Source organism: Coturnix japonica, chromosome 21 (genome assembly GCF_054131305.1).
Source record: "Coturnix japonica strain WE chromosome 21, WE-NBRP24, whole genome shotgun sequence".
NCBI classification, from domain to species: Eukaryota; Metazoa; Chordata; class Aves; order Galliformes; family Phasianidae; genus Coturnix; species Coturnix japonica.
Window position 1 is genome coordinate 9,387,966 of NC_140683.1, and position 22,376 is coordinate 9,410,341.

The 22,376-nt window shown below is 44.3% G+C and overlaps 1 long non-coding RNA gene across 1 annotated transcript; it reads left to right on the forward strand.

The window, feature by feature from the left end:
• Positions 1-5,143: 5,143 nt before the first annotated feature.
• Positions 5,144-14,945, forward strand: LOC146757466 (uncharacterized). The gene is made up of 2 exons (XR_014936172.1): positions 5,144-5,659; positions 8,384-14,945. It is a non-coding gene; the product is annotated as an uncharacterized LOC146757466 (long non-coding RNA).
• The last annotated feature ends 7,431 nt before the right edge of the window (positions 14,946-22,376 follow it).

The window sequence follows — 22,376 nt, forward strand, 5'->3', positions numbered from 1 at the left end:
TTTCAGGGTATGGAATAAACCTGTTCGGCAATTAAGACATTCTTGACGTTAAGGATTACTAAATGAGCGATAATTAGTATTCACCCCTAAGTCAGCTTCAGCCAGAAAAGCTGTAAGAAACTCAGTGCACTCAAGTGCAATCCATTTTGGAGGTCCATGGCAGGAGGTACTGTGGGAAGCTGGCTGAGGGTCTCAGATCTCAATGGGCAAGAGATGAACACAACTGGTGCAGGATGCTGGTGCTGGGGAGAGAACGGGTGGCCAATGCTCAGGCCAGCATGGATCCTGAGGGATGGGTTGGAACCTCTCTTAGGAGGAAATGGAACTTCACTCCAACACCAGCTCTTCCCAAAACAGCTGCTGAAGCCAGCCTGCTTTTTGTTCTCAGTAATCACTTTACCAAAATTTCAAAGGCACTATGTAACTGAAACAGTGTAAAGTTATTGCTACCGACATTGTCAATAAATCATTAACATTTCTTAACAGGAACAGCACAACTGTTCATGTCATGGCTGTCTCATTCACTTTCAAATCAAAGCTTTCAAATTAAATATTCATTTAATATTTAAATATTAATGCAGTCCCACTGTTTCTGTAACAAATATTAATTTCTTATGGCATTTCCAGGCAAATGCATATATTATAAACTCCATCTCCCACAGGAGAGCCCTCAGCTTTCCCCTTCCCTCTTTCAGCATCATCCTGACACCGGGCCAGGAAGGGACTTTGAAAGAAGGAGAAGGAGGGGCAGACTGATGCAGGGAAGTAAGGTGGATAATTTAACTTAAAGTGTACCCCATTCCTCTCCTCCCACACAACCTCCCCACCCTTAGATCAGGATATCGAAGGCTGCCATTATATCTCCCGCCTACAGAATGACTCATTCATACATTCAGCAATTCCTGTTGGGAAAAAAAAAAAAACAGTGAATGCCTCTGTCACCAGAACCCATTACAGAAATTAAACTTTGCAAATCATCAGGGAGGGGCAAGTTTTGAAGTCTTTCAAGGCGCACGCCTTGGTCTCCCAGGCCTCAGTAAGAGCAGAATTGATTTGACAATAAGCTTTTACAGCCTTAATGCCTCTGGTAGGCAACACTCACATATCTGGGTAGGAAGCAGGTCAGAGGAACAGAGTACTTCTCTCTTGCAATATTTTTCCCCCAGTGGTTCTTCTCAAGTAAAAAGACTCTGAACAGCAATTTGCAGTGCTATTCCCATTGCTGTTTCATAGGTTGATTTCTAAGAGTTGTACAAAGGGCATTCCTTGCCCATCCATTCTGCCTCCCATCCCATGCAGGGAAAGCTCCGGGCTTCCAAGAATGTTACTCAAAAGGAAAACTCAGATTGGAAGCATCCAGAGGAGAAGCTAAGATTACTCACTGATAAATATCCGTGATGCATCCCCATTCACACAGACTAATTTTCTACACAGTTTACTATAATTACTTCTGTTGCTTGTAGCTTCCTTATCCCCTCTCCTGGGACCATTAAGCCTAAGTTACCCAGAATGAGGAATAAAAGCTCTATGGCCTTCAGGCTCTTTCATATTTTCTCTCACTATTTCCTTCTCCAGTCACGAAGCATCTCGGTTTTTGTTTTTACAAAATACTTTGTCCACATAAAATTCATTCACACACAAGGGAAGGAAAATTATTCCTTGTCTCAACTTATTAATGGCTCCATACCTCCCTTTCACCACATATCAGCCCACGGGCTCTTCGGAACGAGGTCAGCATTTTCAAGAGTTAACAATAAGGCTCAGAGTGGAGTGGACATGGGTTGCAAATGAAGTACTCTGGAGATGGATTTCAGCAGTCATTTCTGATTGCTTGTTGGATATTGACTCAAAAAATGATGTTGAAAGATTCCTCTCAGAAGAGCAGGAGGTGCTTGCCTGGCGGTATCATGCAGCAGGAGCTGCACGACTTGGTACCACATCTCAATGCCCTTCTAACCCCACTACTAGCTAAGCCTTTGTATTCAGGCATTCATGACCTGAGTGTTTGATAGGCTTATGGCAGCTACTTTTTAGTTAATTCTGAAGACATGAAGACTGGAGTTTAGGTGAAAATCCTGCCTCAAGTGGGATCTCTCCTTGCCTTCACAGAGTAAGAGGCAAAAGCCAGATAATCACTTGTGATTAAAATCACAAAGGACTTTGACAGTGCTAACATCAAGTACTTTGACCACTGAGAGAGGAGTCTGGATGCTTAGTCTGCCTGAGACAAGTCGGGGTGCTTATACATAGCAACCTTTCCTTCAATGCCAACCTCATAGAGACAGGCTTTTGCTGGAAAGCCCGCTCCTGTGCAGAATTCAGTGGCCTATGAATCCCTGGCTACTCAGTGGCATGAGAGGTGAACCAAAAATTGGAATCACATTTCCTTAAAGTCTCAGAAATCTCATACCAAGGTACTTGTCTTTTCTCCATCACCTCCAGAATCATGGAAGCCCACCAGTGTGGTCAAGCAAACACCTCACCCTCCCATCACCCCTCCACTTACAGCCCCCACCACCTTCCCTTCCCTCCCAGAAGCATCTTCTTGCCAAACCCACCCCTTCCCCTCCTGCCAAAACTTGTTCCTATTCTTCTAACCCCAAAAGTAATATTCACCTCCCTTCCTCTTTCCTTGTCTATAATTGCATCCTTCTCCTCTCTTACTGTTCAACTCCTCCACGTTCATTTTCTTTCTCCCATTACTCTCACTTTCCATTCTCGTCTCTCATCCTTCCCACTTGTAAATGGTACCCATCCTTCTTTATACTCTGCTTCATCCTTTCTCCTTCCAAAGCAGCATCCAGCTCCTGGAAGCATTCAGTGCCTATTTTACTGCTGTTCCATAAAATACTTCCTGAGAAGAGAGAGATGCTACAGAAAAATAAACTATATCCATTTTCGAAAGTCCCTGTGCCCATTAAGCCACCTCACTCAGCTGAGTTTTTTACTGCTCATCATAAAGCCTCCTGCAGTCCCATTATAGTTGACTAAGAATAACGCACGGCTTGAAAATAATCCCAACATTACTGATTTCCTCCTGTGCTTCTTAACCTATTTAGAAAAATCAACATCTTAGGAGCAGCACTCCACCCTGGGTTTCAAGGGCAGTGCCCAAAGGAGAAAGGTGATGGGAAGCACAGGCAGCTCCTGCTGCGTCCACCAAGCTCTTAGCAGCCCTTGAGCAACACAGGGAGTGGTTGCAGCGATGCCAGTGCTCACCTTGCCCTGAGACACAGGTTTGCTATGCATTAGGGCAACTTGAGTGATGTTGGTCTTGTTTTTCAAGCAGAGATGAGAGGGAAGGTGCATCCAGGCCTCCAGAAGTGACACAAGTAAGCAAAACAGACAAAGTGCAGGAGCAGCCCCAGCAGCAGATGGCAATCCTGGAATGGGCCCCAGGCTTGGCTGAGGGAGCAGGGGACCAAAGGCCACTTGTGTTTTGGGGTGGACATGCAGGAGGAACACGAAGCGTGAGTCAGAGCCACACCTCACGCGTGGCCGTCAACAGTGTCTGATATTGTTAAGCAGGAGGACTCTGGCATCATCAGAGGGAAGGTTTTCTGGGTCCTCGCCAATGAAGTGATTGCTGAGGAGGATATTAGGTGTAACAGGATGTTTTTCTAGCGATGGCTGAAGGCAGAAGCTAAGTCACTGCTTTGGCTTCCCTTCTTCCACACCTCCACCAGGGATTAAAACAGATCCCAAGGCGGAGGAAAAGCTTTGGCTGCGCAGCCAGTGTAATTCACTCACACTCTTTCTGAACAATTTATTTAAAAAATATTAATAATTTCATTAGAGATGAGCGCATTTTCCGGCTATTCAGCTCATTCCCCCCTTCATGCTGACACTTCAAATATACTGTTATAGAGTTATACCATTACTAGATTAAAAGGATGTCACAGGCAGTGTCAATTACGAATTCAAGTGATTGCATTAAAAAAAAAGATCTCCTGGAAGTATTAATGTTGGTTGCCTGGCATTATTCTCTGCAGCTGTGGTATGCACTATAGGCAAGAAGGAAAGTTAGAAAAGCTCTGCGTCCTGTATCAGGAGGTGGGTAATGGTGGCCAAAGTTTGTCTTACCTCTATTTAATGATCCCCATTAAATTTCATACAAGAGGAGCCCAGAATTGCCAGCAAAATATGCAGTAGAACAGACTTGGGAACCTTTTGGCTGATGGATTTATGTTTCTTGAAAAACAGAAGTAAAAGATTTGCCATCAAAACACCAAACCCCCAAAGAACCACGAGCAACATGGAATCCACAGGACTGTGCCACATCACAGCACAAAGCCAAGCAGGGCAGTGAGGTGGGTACACAGGTTTTCCCTTATGTTGTCTTTCACCAAAGCTTCTTTGGCTACCATTGCTGGCTCTCAACCTGCCACTACCTCCAGCTCAGATCAGACATAGCTTTTCCCCTGCCTTCCTGTAGACACTGGGCAGGGACCGGCATGCTGTATCAATGTCACCAGCCCTGCCAGCAAGCTGCTTCATTACTGTTAATACTCTTCTCCAGCTATTACGTACATAACGATCCTTGTCCTTTCTCTGGAATGGTGTCACCTGTCCCTTGCAGCCTGCAAGACAGATGTACATTCATACCAGCTTTGCTCTATGTAAACAGGCTGAGATGATGATGATGCATCCCATGGAGCTGAGCTGGATGAGCTGTAACAGTGACAAGTGGCTCCTACGACCTGCCACTACCCAGGAGAAGGTTTGTGCAAAAAAAGTGAGCAGGGATTTTTCTAAGATGAATCAGGATTACTGCATTTCATAGCCAGGTGAGCACCAAATGTATATCTGTATCAGAACATGACACTTCACACAGTGTATGATGGTCCCATGTGCCAAGTCACTCCATTTTTTACTATTTCAGTTTTTCGCCTTATCACGTTTCCTACATTACTTTTTTTAAGCAGCCATCTGTTGCAATTATAGCAATGAATTGCACCAGCACAGATGGGAGAAAATCCGTAAGGTTGCAGAGTCAAGATTTCAGTGATTAGGAAATCCCTGAATTATGCTTGATTGTGCAATCAGAATTTGTTCCCCATACACACACACTCTAAGAGCCACCTCCCGAATGCTGCCATCATGTGCCGCCTTATCACATGCTGCTTACCTCTGCCTCACTCCACACACAGATCCTGGCTCTAGGAATGAGCTGAAGCAGAAAGAAAATGAAGTTCTATTTCTTGCACAGCAGAGAGGGCTCCTCCTTTGCCATGCATTAGTAGCTCAGGTGCGAGGAAGCTCCAAAACAATGCAACAGAGAATGAGCCGCAAACGAAGCTCCAGCAAAATGCACATCAGCAATAGAAAAGTGTCAAGCCTGTGTGAGTGGAAGTTTAAGAGTTTCGCATTGAAACAGCTGTGAGGTTGTTTGGGTTGGGGTTTTTTGTTGTTGTTGCTGTTGCTTTTTTTAATGGGTAATACAACATAATTTCCTCCCAATTTGTTCCTGGAAGGAGAAGACGAGTTTGGCTCACATCTTATAAGAGACGAAGCAGCAGGGAAAATTTCAGCCTGAAAGAGTGACTGAGGAAAATGAGAAGGTTTTATCTTGAAAGCATGAGAAAACTGTAACCTTGGCTGGTACTTCTCATTCAGCCCACACTGTGAAGTAGCTGCATCTGAGGGCATTTCTTTCCAGGTAGGTTTGATGTCCATTCTCTTGTTTGTTTTGCAGCCACAAGGTTTAATCACATTCTCTCTTGAAGCGATACAAAATTAAGCAAATGGTTTTGGCCAGAAGAGATGGAAAATAACAGAAAACAAAGCTTTTGATAGCTTGAATGCTTAGGCTCCAAACCTTTCAAAATGATGGGATTCAAGTTCTCCCTCTATGTGAGGTCCTGAGACTGATTTCACCTCTGTTTAATTCTGAAGCACTGAGTTTCGACTTCAAAGATCACTGTCTGATCTGAAGCCCTCCACTCCTTGAGGGTTATGTAGGACTCTCCCTCCATGGATATGGTTTGGAAGATGCCTTCTAGAGATGTGTATGAACACTTCCGTATTTGGCTAAATGCTGGTTCAAGGTACCTTTGGGTCTTCTGCATGGCCAACTTCCACCTGCAGCATTCACTTAGCAAAAGGAGATCTCTGCAACAGCACTTTGGTTCAGCTCTAGACAGCTGGCGGAAAAGCCACCATTGAAACTATTTCTTCAAATCACACAAGTCCAAAGAAGCAGTGATGTTCTTCCTGCCCTTGGAACACTTGTAACATCTTGCAGGGGTAACTTACTGCTTAATCAGTTATTCCCAAAAATGCATTTCTTCATTCTGGGAGGGGAATTTCCCCAATTCATTGCCTGGCTCCATCACCTTGATGATAACCAAGCAACTGAAGGCAGTTCTCACTTTGCAGAAGGGAGGTCAGGATGCTGATTTCCTTTGCCATGCAGGAAATACAAGTCAGACTGTGCTATACTATCAATAAACTCAGCCTACTTTTTCAGCAACAACCTATGAGTTTTTTCCAGCAAGTGCACTTATTGTAAGTTTGTTTGCCAAGTGGAGTGGTGTTGCCTCCCTCCTTGATTACAGTTAAGTAAAAGTGTTTTTGTTTCAAATGGGAAAACAAATAGAACAGATTCTCTGGCCATCCAACACTCACAAGCACCTCTGGCACGAAGTTTATCACTCAGCATGGGTGGGAGAGAGGAAATAGCTATTTGGACACCCCTTGCTACAATATGGGAAGCTGATCATGATAGAAGATAGTCCACAATCTATTATCTTTGACAATGCTTTACAAAACTGTCACACTGGTATGCAAGCCAGAGAATAAAAGCTTTGGGCCAAATCCCTAGAAAACACAAAGCGATATATACTGGAGAATCTGCCCCTCTGTCTACCGTGTATGGAATGATTTGTGCCAAATCACTTCATAGGAAAATCTGGGCTTTTTTCCTGTTGCTGGACAAGTTATTTGGAGGCACAGTGTTGCTGGTTCCTGCACAACAACCTCTTTATCCATGCAGCCTCCACCTAGCTCAGCATCCTGCTTCTAACTGCATCCAGGTGGCAAAGGGAGAGCCTGGAGCAGATGAGCCTTCAGCCTCAGCACTGCACATATGATGCCTGAAGATAAGCCAAAAGCCTCAGCTTCTTCATCCCAAAGGAAAGTGAACAAAGTACCCACACCATTTCATGAGCTCCTGTCTTACTAGTGCAAAGATAACAACTCCCTAAAAATTGTACCTGTTTGTTAGCCAAGCATTTGTTCCTACCCACCACCTTCTGCTAGCTCAGTGGTGCAAGCATGTGTGCACTTGGGATGTGGAGCTTCGGGCACCCTCCTTCTGGTATCTCAGATGAAATATCCATATTCCACTGGCAAAGAAGAAAGGAAGCACTACCTGTTTCTCTCATCTGGGACTGTTGGACATTCGGACTGCAATTTCTTATCCACTAAAGTTTCTGGGGGCTGACCTGAAGGACATGAGCTCTGTTTCCTTGAAATAGCACACAGCGTATTACATCAGGCTTGTGTCTGTCCCAAGCTGAACTATTCAGTAACTGGAGAATGGAAAAATGCTGCCAGCGCCCAAGTTGCATGTTGTCACCTCCCTGTGTAAGCTCCTTATCTGGGGAATGCCCAGTGGATGGGACACCAGAGATTCTGCCAGAGAGCCCCATCCCTTCTGGGGCCCTGAATGGCCCCAGACATCCCACTGCAGCAGCAGAGCTTGTCCTGGGCAGGAGCAGACCCGACATCACAAGGCAGGAGGAGGGACACAGTTAGGGATCTATGGGGATCACCCTTCCCAGGCTTTCATAGTGCTGTGTATAATGCAGCAGGATTCTGATAAGCACAGAGGGGCAATGGGTAGTTTTGCCATCAGAGGGAGTAAAATCAGCTTAGGTGAGCACCTAAGGGTGTCTGGCTGGCAGACTGCCTGCTTCTAACACAGCCCAGTGAACTCAGCTCCACCACCAAGAAAACAGTGGGATTTGTATTTTAAAGTGCCTCGTTAGATCAAGTGCTCGTAGCCAAAGCTGAAAGCAAGTCATAAGGGGAGGAATGGGGTGGTGGCAGCTGGGAATCTGGCAGCTGTGTGATCTCTGGGGGCTACAAATGAACATGTAAATTTCTATATTAAGCAGCAAACTCATCTATTAGGGTAAAATTGCTCCAGCTTAATTGTTAGATAGGCATGTTTGTTAAAATACAATTTAAGCAAGATCGTATCATTCTCCCTCACTCAAGAGTGTGTGCTCGATAACGTCGTTTGTCAGCAACTGCCTATTATGTTAAATAGCTGAGGAATTGCTGGATATCTTTCTGCTTAGATAATAACATTAAAGTTTCTTGAAGCATTTTAGAAGTCTGACTAATCTCTCTGTCTCTCTATTTTATTTTTCTAAAGTGAATTTAGTGCTGGTGAAAGGTTCCAGATTGACAGCCCTGGAGACAGGAGCAGACTGCTTATTCACGTAATAGGCCCAAGCCAGACAGCTGCAGCCAAGCAATGCTCCCTGCAGCCATCAGCTCCCGTGCCGTCATTTCGGACACTTTGCTGAGTCTGAGATGGTGACGGGCATGGCTTTGTCTGGTTAATATTATATGGTTTCCTTTATACCCAGAGAGGTGGCTAAATCAAATCATCTCTGGAAGGGCACCAGGAGCCTAACTTGGTCTTATCTCCATCCTTTTGACTATTAAGGGTTCATCAGGACTTCAACAAAGGCGCAGTGAGCAGGGTGAGTTACTCTACGTGGTTCGCTGATCTGAGAAGTGACACTATGTGGGCAGGCAGCCTTCACAACACACAGAGCAAATAACTGCAGCCTCAAAGCAGTCTTGAAGTCCAAGCCTGAAGAAATGCCTGTAACTGAGAACCAACAAAGATGTGGAAAACAGTCTTGGGTCGAAACTGCCTAAAAATGCAACAAATGGAGCTAGGTGAACGACTGAAGATCTGTTTGCCATTTCCAAAGCAAAACAAACACGTTTGTTTGACACGGAGCGAGCTGACACCACCTGGCTGCCTGGGCAATCATCAGCTGGCAGCAACCAGGAACCACCACACCGAGCTGCATTGCAATGACAGCCTGGCTACAGAATAGCTGATGATATGTGGTACTAATGCTATCCAAGTCCCTGACTCACAACTTGCTCTCATTACCAAGCAAATCTAACCAGAGTGGGTAGATCTGGCTGCTATCTTAAATGAACGAGGAGGATATTTTCTTTGGCTGTCATTTCTGTTTTCACTTGAAGGAATGTTGTTGGTCTTCGGATGCCATCATGGCACACTTGGAGGTAAGAAATTAACACGGGCTATTATTTCTCTGAGCCAACAGCATCCAAACATCCACATTCAAGCCCAGCATTAGCAAGCTCGCTACTATATTGTACTGGGGTAATTTCCAGCATCAAATCCTTCTGAGTGAAAAGCCATCCTATACAAGATAAATGACCTTTTACTCAACAATTCTTAAGTTGCTCTTGAGAAACCCTGTAATTGTTGGAGGAGGGAGGAGGATAAACCACAAGCCCCAACAAGGAGGAAGGTTTTACACAATAGTTCCTTGTTTTCCAAAATTTCCCCAAACAAATATCGTACTGGCAATTTCCATACTTCTATTTCAATCCGTTCTGGCTGTCAGAAGAATATCTACATCCCCAGCCCTGTGAAGACATATGTACATTCTTAATACACACATAATGATTGCTGCTTCGTGCAGCTACTCCCAGGATGCGAAGTTTTGTTTGTACACAAAAGCCTTTACAGAATAGGGTTTTTGTCTTCTTATATACTTATTCAAATGAGCTCGGATATCAATTCAGTTTCCTACCATGGGAATATTACAATTGCAAATAAATTCTCTTTTATTCCAAATATTGACTATTCCAGGACACAAAGTGAAATTGCAGACATTTGGTTAGAGCTGTAAGCAGTGCACTCAGCCTAAGTGCAAGGAGACGAGCTCACCCCAGTCCCAAAATTGATTTGGCTCCCACACCTCTGCAAATGAGGTTCCATATTTCCATGCTCAAGTACAAAACCAACCTGTAACTCTAACGCTTCGTATTTAAATGAAGTGTTTAATGTTCACACAATAAGTTCTTTTTTAAAATGTAAACCCTTGCCTGAGCAAGACAGAAAATAGCAATGGGTGAACCTCAAACCACTGGAAGGCTGAGCCCAGTTCAGAAGCTTATCCAAACCTCTTCTGTGTGTAAAAAACATTGACTTACAGACTTGTAAGAACATGAGTCATCTGGATGCAGCTCTGACTTATAGGCCATCACTTTTTGAGTGATGGCCCCCAAGTTCTCTTTCTGATCACCAATTTTGCTATTGCTTTCAAATTTAATGATGCTGAGTCACACAGATGATAAAATCTTTGGAAAACCAGTTTAATCTGCCTGCAGAGCCAGAGCCAAACGGAGGTCTGTCTGAGCACTGCCCTGATTTGCTCCCATCTCAGCCTATTCCAGTCCACCCTGGAACATTCCCTGAGGCCAGGGCTGATGCAAAGGATGATACAAAATTAATAGATTTGCATTTGACTCCCCAGTCATCCTATTACCAGAGGTATTCCATAAAGGCCCTCTGATTTCACCTGCAGCACCTCTCTGTCAGCTTGGTTTATGTTAAGAGCCACAGAAAATTGTCAAAGCAAACCTTGTGGCTAATGTAAGATGTAAGAAGCTGATGCGGTAGTTATATAAACCTCCGACAACTACATTCACCCAAACTGCACCCCAGAGCTGGGCAATGCACCAGTTGTTTTTTTACCTCAAGACTGAATGTATGTCCACCATAAAGAGAAAGCTGCACACACTGCAGCCGTCCTTAGGGACTTCTCTCTAGAGACTGCAACAGCCAGAGCCTCCAAAGGAAGCCATGGACAGGTCTGAGCGAACTCGGGGGCCTTCAGGACATCAAATGCCTTTCCTGATCTAACTCACATTATTCACCATTAATCCACCAGGTTGAGGCAACCCTTCTCATTTTATCTAACCATTTATTGAAGGGTGATACAATCCACCACGAAACCACATCAGCCTTTATACACCAATAAACAATTTAAATAGTCATAGCTCAGTGGTCCAGAAATAACAACCATTTTTATCATTGAGGGATAAAGGGAGACTAGAAAAGTTAATAAAAAGGGAATAACCAAGCTTTCTGGAGCCTAAGCTAAACCTGATACAGCTCAAGAGTTTCAGTTCAGTCATTGTCTTCTTCAGCTTAATTCCTAGTGGAAATAAACCTAAATAGTTAACCGGTGCCATTGAGTCCATCAGAAGGAGAAAGGAAAAGAAGAGTTTTGCAGTTTGAGAAGGACGATTCCCTGAGCAAACAAACAATTACAACAAAAAATTAAATGAAATTAAAAACCAAACTGTTTAAACTCGGTGTTCATAGCTGCCGATGCTAATGGGACTAACTTCACTGGCTTTATCATCTTCTCCATCATAATTGCTCTGTCTTGATGGAATGACTTCAGTAACATCCAGACCAGCCTCACTACTCTGCAGTTGTCCACCTCAGGGCACCAGACTTTGACCCTGCAGATGCAGGCAGTGGTTGTGCCATAATGAACCAGCTGGGACAATGTCAGCTGTAGCAGGAATTTGTCCATACTCGGGTACTTGGCTTTTCTGTTATATCATTCCAAAACAGAAAGGAAAGGACAGAGAGCCAGAACTTAAGAAAAAATTACTTCCTTTAAGCAACAGCAGTAACTTACAATATTATCCATCATCCATGACACTTCCTAAGAATTTCTGGACTCATTCCTGTGACAACTTCAGAGACGAAATCTGGGCTCTGCAAGGACCTGAGTTACATCCTCTGATGGCAACATCACAGGAATCGAATTCAATCAAGGGAACCCAAATAACCTCTTTTTGTTCTTGCAACTTCTGGTAGATTTTATTTCTGTGACTTGAGGTGATTATTTTTCCCTTTTGATACCATTTTCAGTGCATGCCCTTCATTTCCCCTGTGGAGCCAGCCCAAATGTCACAGAGACTATTAATGGTGTATACTTAACACACATACTCACAGTATGTTCATTCTCAGGAAGACTAAACATTATTGAAAGGTTACAGCATTTATTTTGATGTGTGTCTGTTTAACCAATTCTAGCAAATGTTACACAAACACGAAATGGGCTTTCCTTCCCTGTTCCTCACTAGCCATCCCAAGCCATTGATTTTTAAACAGAAATCCTTTCTCAAATCAATAAGGAATTTAAAGCCTGATGTCGCTCGGCGCATGGAGATGGTTCAAATGTACAACAAACAAATATGTAAAGAGGAAAGAAATGTTTCATCCTTTCTCCCCGTAACTCTGTTGAAGCCCGTTAACAGCTTCAAGCTCACCACTTTCTACCAGCTTCTGGCTGATTTCAGGGGCCACGTCTCCAGCAGCAATATTAGGAAGAACCAGAAGTTTGGTTTCCTCACTGTTTTGATTCTCATTTAATGGATGGCATTTGGACGGACTTCTTGTGATTCCTAAGGATTTCATTGGGACTGAGCACAACAGTCGATAAATAGAGCCCTTCTTGTGGCTGTTCCAAGAATGGAGAAAACAACAAACTTGTAAAACACGAGTTAGAACTGAAATTTGCACAGAGTCCCAGCTGCAGTTTGAAGCGGACCTAACACTGTGCATTCATCCTCATCAGCTACCACTCATGGGCAAAAGTGGGATTAATCATCTCCACTACAGCTACTAACAACGGTATTGATTATGTGTTATTTCTAGAGAGTTAAACCCGCAGGGCAAAAAAAAGAAAACCAAAACCAAAACAATAACAAAACAAAAATAACACCAACACAGAAAAACCTAAAGCAAACAAGGCTTTCCCTGCTCTTGAAAGGCAACACTGCATAAAATCACCGAGATTTATTGCGAGGGAAGCCCCACCACACACCTTGGTTGACATCAAAGAGTGTCAAGGGCATCTCAGGCCACGATCAAGTCAGGCAGCTTCTTCCACCTTGTTTTTTCATTACCTTAAAGTTGCTTTGGACAGTACATCCAGTGCCATCAAAACACCGTGCTAGCACGAATGTTGCTCACACAAAGCCAGAATCATAGCAGTCAGAGCTAATATTCAGAGTATTAGCAAAATAAATGGATAAATGCCCTCAGTATACATTTCCAGCCCAAAAATAGAGCGTTACACAGTCAGACACCAATCAGAAGTCAGTGTCTTGTCTTTATGCTGTGAGAAATTAGACTGACTGGACTCCTTAACCAAGAGGTCAAATGCAAAAATAAAGTCAGGAAAGAAGGCTGTCCTTTCCTCGAGCATTTTGCTGCTCTGACACCTTGTCCTTGAACACTAAGCAGCCCTTTTTTGTCAGGAACTCATCATCAAAGCCACCCACCACTGCCCTGCTCCCCACATACCTTCCCACTGCCTGCAGCACCTGCCCAGGCTCTGACAACCTGGGGAAGCTGGAGCAGCAAGGAGATTTGCAGCTGTGGGCAGCTAGGAAGTGGTGTCAGAGCCCATGGAGGCCTCCTAATTGCTCCCAAGGAGCCCTGTAATCCTACCTGTGTCTTCTCCAAATGGAGCAATGTTGAATCTTGGGTGATGTTATGGGGTGAAGGAGGAGCTTGGAGTTAGGGCAATAGAAGCAGAATAAAAGAGCAGCCCGTTCTCCATCCCAGCCTCTCTTCCTGCTCGCTGCAGTGTCTTTTTGTTCACGCCCGTCCCAGTCAGACTGGGCAGCTCTTGGTGCACTGCCTCCAGCTGAGCAGGCTTGGAAGAGGGAAGGAGAGAGACGTCATGCCGCGTCTGGAGACAGCAATCTTTGGTCCTCAGGAGATGACCTTGAACAGAAATGCCCTTCTCAGGGCAGACAGCCCAGTGATGCTATGGAAGGGAGCTTAGCAGCACTAGCACAAATAGCCATTGGCATTTTCCTATTGCCAAGACCGCAGCCTTAAAAATAAGTAAATAAAATAGAAACCTTAGGCTGGGTGACATCTTCATTCCTTAGCCAACTGTGAGGAGTAACAGAGAGGGTTGCACCCTCTGCTACCAGAGCAGATGCTCAGTCCCACAGTGCCAGGGCCCTCTAGGAATACAGCAGCCCAGCTGTGGGCCAGTAGGGTTTACAGTGACCTGTTCCTATCATGCCATCCCACGTTGTCCCTGTGCAGCAAGGACACCTGGGGGTGACCTCTAGGGACACCCCAAGCAAAAAAATCCTGCCTTTCTCTCACCCCAGAGAATGAATGAACCACCAAGCACAAAAACTTAAACCCAGCTGGAAAGAAACAAGGAACCATTCCCAAACACGATACGAAAGCTCTTACTCGAAGTATAAAAGTAAATATTTTCATAATTCATTTTTCAATTTCATGCCACCTCGGCAATAATTATTTGCGGCAAAGATTCTGCCTGCCAAAAACGTTACAGAACTCTACCACCACAGCCAGACACATCTCTGGGAGAACTCTCACACTGCAGCCCCACAGCCACGAGAAGCAATGGATGCAGACATGCATGGAGAGGGGCAGCCAAGGCACAGCATGGACCCTTCCCCAGGGCAGGTCCCAGCCACTCCAATGGCCCTCCACTATCCCTCCTGTTTGCAGCAGGGTTCGCAGCAGGGGAGTTTGCCCAGTGTTCCGACAAAACAGGGCCCTACGGGGTGCTGTGAGGCTGGACGTGTGCAGAACTATTTCGGCAGAGGACTCAAACAGCTGCATAGTTTCTGACCATCTCAGCACAACAACCCCATGTCAATACGCCGAGAGGAATGCGGAGACCTCAACGGTGCCTCTCGACACCCATCTGTTTTTTAGAGTCAACTTCCCTGAACTCCTCTGCAAACTATTAGCACGCCGAACGTCCAGTTGAGGGCTATGTTTTGTGTGTGTGCTTTAATTCCAAAGTAAACTCTTCTGCCTCAAGAAACATGCAACACAATAAACTAATTTGAGCTGAGCTTAGTTTAATCTTTCTGGGCTTTTTGTTGTTTTGATCTGATCCCAGAAGTGGAAGTCTGGTTTAGGTATCGTGTTTTTGTTTTGTTTTGGGGTTGAGGGTTTTTTGGTTTCTTTTTTTTCCTCTCATTCTGGGATTTGCTCTCCACAAGCCAGATTCCTGGATTTGACAAGTTCTGTTTTATGCTACTTACACTACCACCTGCACAGCCAGAGAGATTTAAAAGGCTGACTTCCCTGTTGGTAAAAGCAACAACAAGCAAACAGAGCTGCGTTCAGGACAGGCTGAAAAGTAATTGGCTTCCTTTCTTCTCATGAATTTACAGACGTGTCCTTCCCTGTTTTCCCTGTACGCACCCAGTCCTTTTCCTCTTCATAATGTTCTTGCTTCATCTCACAGAAGTTCTCCTGACGTGTCGGCATTGTTTAGTAATCCTCTTTATTTACACTCACTAATTAGCCCCTGTCTAAAGACTTAATGAAGGGGAGCCACACCGTACCCTGGCTGCCACAGGGGCTGCAGTGGCCTTTCCTGCTGGGCAGCATCACCTCACCTCTGTGCCAGTTCATTGCTTCCCTCACCAGGCCAGGAAGACCCATAGACCACAGCTGTCCCATCAGTAGCCCTGTGATGCAATTTGCCCAATATCCAGGCAAAATGAGGCCACACTTCCTTGCCTGGTGAAGTGACTCACACTGCACACAGAGTCCTGCATGGGGTCGAGGGGAGGTCTGAGTGTCCTGATTCTCCTGTGTGCCTCAGCAGACCACAACTGGAGCAGGAAGGGTGGGGAGTGAGGGTGATGGAGCAGAGCAGAGTGGGGGCTCACTGAACCTCACAGAACCAAGCTGATGGGTAGGAGATAAAGCGGACCTACACGCTCCTGCTTCAGAGTTTAATTTTGGAAAAGCAAAGGTCAAAGGACTGGAAGTTTTGCTCAGTTCTTGAGGAAGGTCTGCCAAGCACTACTGTAACAGCCCAGCTCTCCGAGTACATCACACTACATTAACGGAACAGGAAGAATAATAATCATAAAGAAAGAACAAGTAATCCCTTTGTATAAAAATAAAAGCAAATAATGTAGTGTAAATATAAAAGTTATGTGGAGAGGTGAGATCTGACATTACAACTCAATGGGATTCTCCAATACAGTGTGCAACTCAGAAAGCTGCCTTAGAAGTGTTTTCCTTGACTTCTCATTCTTTCACATAAGTATCATTCTTTAGTCAGTAAGAAAGAACTAATAGCAACAAAAAATAAAGGCCAGCTGTTCCCAAAGGAAAGCGGGACCCTTCCTTCAACCTGCACACCCTCCTCACTCCCTCCAGTCTCTCTCCCTCCACTCAGATAAATCTAAATGAGTAAAGCACACGGGGATACAAGAGAACACAATGACTAAGAGCTTGATATGTAATAATACGTCTGTGCTGTAACTAGACATAAACCTTTTAAAAATTAAAATAGGTGAGTCAAAGCTACAGAGACCTTTCTAAACACCAGACAGAACCAAGAAAAAAACCTCATCCCACATTAGGGCATTTTGAGTTAAAGCACTTTTTACTTAAATAAAGCTGCCTATTATTGTAATTGCAAAAAAGCTCTTCATTTCTGTTTGGCTTTGATAATGATGCATTGAGTAAAAGCAGCATCCTGAACAGACACTGCCTCCATTTGGTTCTGTCTCCCTCCAAGTCACTCATCTTCACCCACTGGAGACACAAGAACAGAGTATTGCTTCAATCCACTGCAAATCAGATGCTGTTTTAGACAAGCCAGGATTTGAGGAAAGAAGCAAAACTTCTTGTAAAGATTGCAGTGCTTGTTGGTCCCCAGAGCAAGATGAAATGCCAACAGGTAGGAGGAGATATGGTCACTGCTGCACAGCAGATGCTGCATGAACCTGGAACTACGGATGACTTGCTTAAGGTTGAACTCCTGTAGGACTGAGATCTTGTACACCATACAGCAGCACATCCCTACACAGCCCACACTGCAGTGAATGGCACCCAGACCCACAGAGCGACAGCTTCACAACCCAAATTCTTCTCCCACTGTAAACACTATCAACTTGCAGCTAAGAAGCTAGCAAGACTCACATCCATAAAATGCAGAGTTAAGAATAGCTCCATTCAGAATACATCGATCAGATAGGCCATAAAATACATTAAAAAAAAGAAGAAGAAAAAAAGTGGTGTAAAGAATATTCAGCCTACGACTGACAAAAGATAATTCCACATCAAGGTACTCTTGGAACGCAGGAATGTAAGATATTCTGCTCCAGGCCTAATCCTGATTAGGTGCCTTGGGCTAAAAGGAAATACTTGATAGTTCTGTTACAAAACATGAATAAACAGAAGCCTTGGGTCACAAAAAGTGAAAACTGAGTAGGGATTCCAAGATTCACCCCATTAATCATAAATTACTAAGAAAAGCAAATCATAAAAGAGCTCGCTTTGTTTCCTTTGGGTTTGCTTTTTTTTTTTTTTTTTCAAAGCAGGAGAAGCCACAAAAAACGTAAGAACCGATGATAAAATAGCAACGATTGTGTAGGAACTGCGTCTAGGATGTTCATGGCCAGTTGTTCATTAGGATGGCTCACTTCCTAATGGAAGGGACAGGTTGTGCAACAACTGCTTGCGCAAGGAGGAGTTATGGATGCAATGGTCCCGCCGGCCTTGGTGGAGCTGGAGACGCCCGTCCTGAGCGCTGGGGCCGTGGTCTGGCCATCGGCTGCAGTGATTCAGGCAGCAGGGCTTTGGTTTGCCTCCTGGGAAGCTGCGCTCAGACCGTCTGGGCTGGAGGTGGAAACGTCTCGTTAGATCATCCAGCTCATCTTCCTGCCAGCGCAGGTTTGTCTCCAAAGACATTTTCTAGGATTTAATCCAAACTGCTTTTATGAAGTCCTGAACAATGGGATTCCACCATCGTGCTGCTGGGACTATTTCATAGCCCGGTGTCCTTTGCTTGTAAACATTTCCCGATAGCCACATTTATTTCATGTTGTTCCCGTGTTACTCTGCTATCTGTAACCCCAGACTGCTCCCTCTCTGGTAAAGGGATGGCATAGAAGAACTCACCAGGATTCACCCTGCCCAGACTGCAGTGGTGCATCCTGCGGTGACAGATTTCTCTTCAAAGGAAATAACAAAATTCCACTTCAGGAAACAAGATGTCCCCTGGATCATCACAGTCTCAGCTGTGTTTGGTCATCAGCTCAGCAGATCTGAAAAGGATCATTTTGGGATCTCCCTGCTCTCCCCCCTTCCACGCTTAGAAGCTCTGTATCCCACAGTCACATTACACCCTCTGTTTCTTGCTCCCTCTACTGCACAAAGCCTCATTTGGCCACATCAGTACAGAATTATTCCTTTCTTTTTTAATGTTGTTCTGGACTTAAGGTTTACGCCCAAGAAACCAGTGCACACAGCATAGCTGCCTTAGTCTAATATTTCTCACCACAACACCATATGAACCCTGAAACTCTGATCAATAATACATTCTAGCAAAAGATAAATCCATTTCCTTCTATTAGCTACAGTTTCAACCTAAAATAGTAAAGGAGTTATTGGGTTACTAAAGCAGCCATGGTTTTATTAAGAGCATTCACCATTCAGATCGCACTTTGAGCCCAAATAGGATAATTTCACATTTTGGTCCTCGTCCCCCTCCACTTATTGGCAGTGAGAGATTTGCCTGATTTGCTCCTTCACTTTCCAGATCCTTGTAGAGGCTAATGAAGGAATCAAGCCTTCCTTTGCTGCATTATTTAATCTCACCTGGGCATAATAAATGGGAAATCCCCAGCACTCTTTACAATATTTGTAGCACTGGGCCACTTTTACGACATTAATACAACTGGAGCATTGTTGTATCCTGAGATTTTTGGAGAGGTCTCACTACTAGGCATTTTCTCTCAATGTTCAGCATGAGTTTTACTTATTTCCCTGCCTCTGCCTATAGGTTTGCCTCTGTTGGCTCCAACTAGACATTTCTGTTTCTCCCTGGTATTTATGTGTTTGAAGATAGTTATCATATGCCTACTTAGTCATTTTAAACCGAGCAGCCATATTTAGCTCTTTTTAATCTTCTAGTCATAAATCATCCCGCCCTGGTCCCCTTTGCCAACATCAGGAATGTTTTCCTATAGTTCCAAAAGTGAAACATGCCCTGGTTAGAAAACAGTTTGTATATGACTGCAGACAGAAAAAAAGTTAAACTGAGTATCCTCCAGCAGGTACAATTCCCGTGAGTCCCCAGTCTTGTGCCTTGGGTTTCCTGCTGCAAAATCCTTAAAGAACCTCAGAAGTAGGCAACGATAGATCAAAATATCCAACAACACACCTCATCATTCATGTCACTTCTGACCCTTTGCCACTTGGGCTCAGGGCACTTCCTTCCTTGCACTTTGTTAAACGTGTTTTTAATCTGCTTAAATTGCACAGCAACATGGCAAAGTGTAAATGGGCGCATAACCCAGGTACTTTTTAAAGGACCTTTTTACAGAAGTGGCTCTTTCCTATTTGACCAATGAAAAGGACTGAGCCATATCTTACCTTGTGTATAAGCAAGGGAAGGATGGGAGGGAGTCCCAACACCCTCTTTCTGCATTGCTGACCATGCACTCCCCTCCATATACCTTCAGTCATTCACTGCAAGAGCAACGATTCTATCTGTGCTGCCTATGCAACAAAACACATTTTGCTGGGAGGCAGAGATGCTTCTGCAGTCACTCTGCCCAAGGATGCACTCCCATCCATACTGTGCACATGCTTGTCTGCTGTTCACACTCACTTTGGACTTTTCATTCTCACTTTTCTAACGGGATGGTGAGTAGAGAGCAGAGATCACAGGTAATTATCCTTATAAACCACTCTGTATTCTTCCCCTCCTCCCTTCTTTATTTAAGAGTTAATGCAGAGGACTTCTGTGTGTTATCACCCAAATACTGCAGTACAACTCTAAAAGACAAAACAAGGGCTTTTTTTTTATTTTTTTCCCTAATACATTTCTTCCACTGTTCACTTGTTTATAGGATTCAGTCATTCTCAACAAGCCAAACCTGGCAGGACTAACCCTGATCCCACGTTCAGCAAAATTGCTGCAGTGTTTATATATCCAAGGGGACTTTTCAGAGAGGGAGAAAAGCACCTCCAGTATGTTAATTCCTAAGGACTCAACGATTAATGAACTAATCTTATTACACGTGCCGGGGGCGGAATCCTGCTAGATGAAACCTGAGCTAATGAATTAAAGCCCCCAAACTCCTTATGGCTGCATAAACATGCTTTTAATTTCAGCTAACCTTTCAGTAATAATCCTGTAGGATTTTTTTTTCCATTATGCTTATGCTTTCTGAAGATACGTGACTCCTCTTGGATACAAGCTCCTTTGTTATTTTATTTCTTGGAAATATTTAGCAATGTCCCAATAACTTCTTGTTAAAAGTGTATTTGCTTTTCCTGTCCTGAAGGTTGTAGCTGAGTTTTCCTCGCTCTATGGAAGGTCTTTGGCTTTTTACTGAGTTTTTACTGCTGGGAGTAAACAAAGAATAGGAGAAATGTTTGCCATATGTTGATATAATGGTCACATTGTGGGAGGTGAGCCGAGAGGAAGGTTGCCCCCCTGACATCATGGTAGAAGTGCCCTTTTTCCATGGTTAAAGGTGGGTATATAAATTACGGTAAATAAAAAACAACTTGAACTTTCACTAAGCACTTCAAAGGAAACCCATACCCTGTATTATTACAGAAGTTGAAAAAAGCTGAAAATAAGCACTGCACATGTTTAGGGACATTGCTCAGAAAGACGCTCTAATTATGAGCAACTCGTGCTCACATGAGATCAACTCCCACACAGGGACTCCCCATAAAAGTCACTTTTTCCTGTGAATGCCTTACATGCCATAATGGATAACAGTAGAGGAAACACAGAGGTAGAGATTTGGGACAATCTTTCAAACCTATTTGTACCTCAGCACTTTCTGTTCAATTTAGATCCTTATCACTCTCCTTTTCTTTTCTGTTTGTACATTGCCCATGGAAATGGACTTAATTTTGTTTTAGCACTTTTACCAATCTCCAAAATACATTAGAACTCAGTTAAGAACTTGTACCAGAACATGTTGGTTGAGTCACTGATTAGCCTCCAACCACGGTCTTTATTTGAAACAGTTTGAACGTTTATTCTGGGAGCATCAAAGAGATTTTCATGTCTTACTATGCAAAGAAAGTTGTGAATGAATAAATGAATAGCAAATAGGAAGGACTCGCTGCCTCAACACGATCCATAAGAAATAAATTTAAAAGAAAAAAAAATCCTTTTTAAATTTTACACCAAGACAGTCAAAAGCCCAGTTGGGCAGGGAGGATCATCACTTCCATAGCCACCTCGCTGGCTCTGAAAACCCGCTAGGGAAGAATCAGTGGAGAGAACCTGTCAAGCTTTCCCTTATGTCCTCTTTCTTCATGGAGTCTTCAGCAATAGTCTTTGGCCAAGTCTTTGGCAAGCAGGAATGGCTGTCAAGGGATTCCTAATGTACACAATTCCAAATGTACTGCCTGCACCTCACTAGCAGCTGGAAGGAACCCGACTTGCACGTATGGCATCCTCCCTGCTCCGTCTTTCTTTTTCCAGGCATCCCACTAGAAAATATCACATCTAATAATACACCTCACTGGCAGCGTTTACAAATAATTCTCTAAGTGGGACGGCAGGGATGGCCACATTGGACCCTGCTGGCCAGGCTATAGGAGGAGCAGGGCTGGGGAGCCCTGGGGGCCATGGCTTGGCACAAGCCACTGCTCAGCTCCTGCAGGTTTATTCCACATGCTGCTGTTGGTTGTTTTTTCCCCCTTAGACTCTCCATCCGTCAATGTCATAAAATAATACGCAAGTATGTGATACCTCAGGAACGGGATGGGGCTGTTGCAAGTGAGACAAAAAAACAACAACAACAACCACCTGCTATTTTACATTCTCTGGAAAAACGGGTTATAGATTCTATATTTAAATAAAGGTTAGAACAATAAAAGCGGCGGGTTTTTTCCACAGTTCATTCTCGTCTTCTCAGACAGTGAATGCTGAGTAACTCCTCGGCCCTCCCGTGTCCCACAGCCAGCCAAGGCGCTGCTGTTTACCGAGCGTCTGCAGCCATGGTGCCAGCCGCAAGGCACTGCTGGATGGGGAGCATTCTGCTTGTCACAGGGCGAAAATAAAAGAGGGGAGGGAGGACGGAGCATAGGCTGGGCCCTGGGGAGAGCCTTTTGGTGGGTGACATCAGGCAGTGTGAGGGGTACGACCTATTTTTATCCAGCTGGAGTTTCCACGAGGATTCCGAACTCTCTGGTTTCATTGGGGCGGGTGTGCTTTTTTAGGAACGGGTCATTTGAAATTGTGGTCGCGTCGCTCTACTTCTTTCCCTTCCAGCACGAG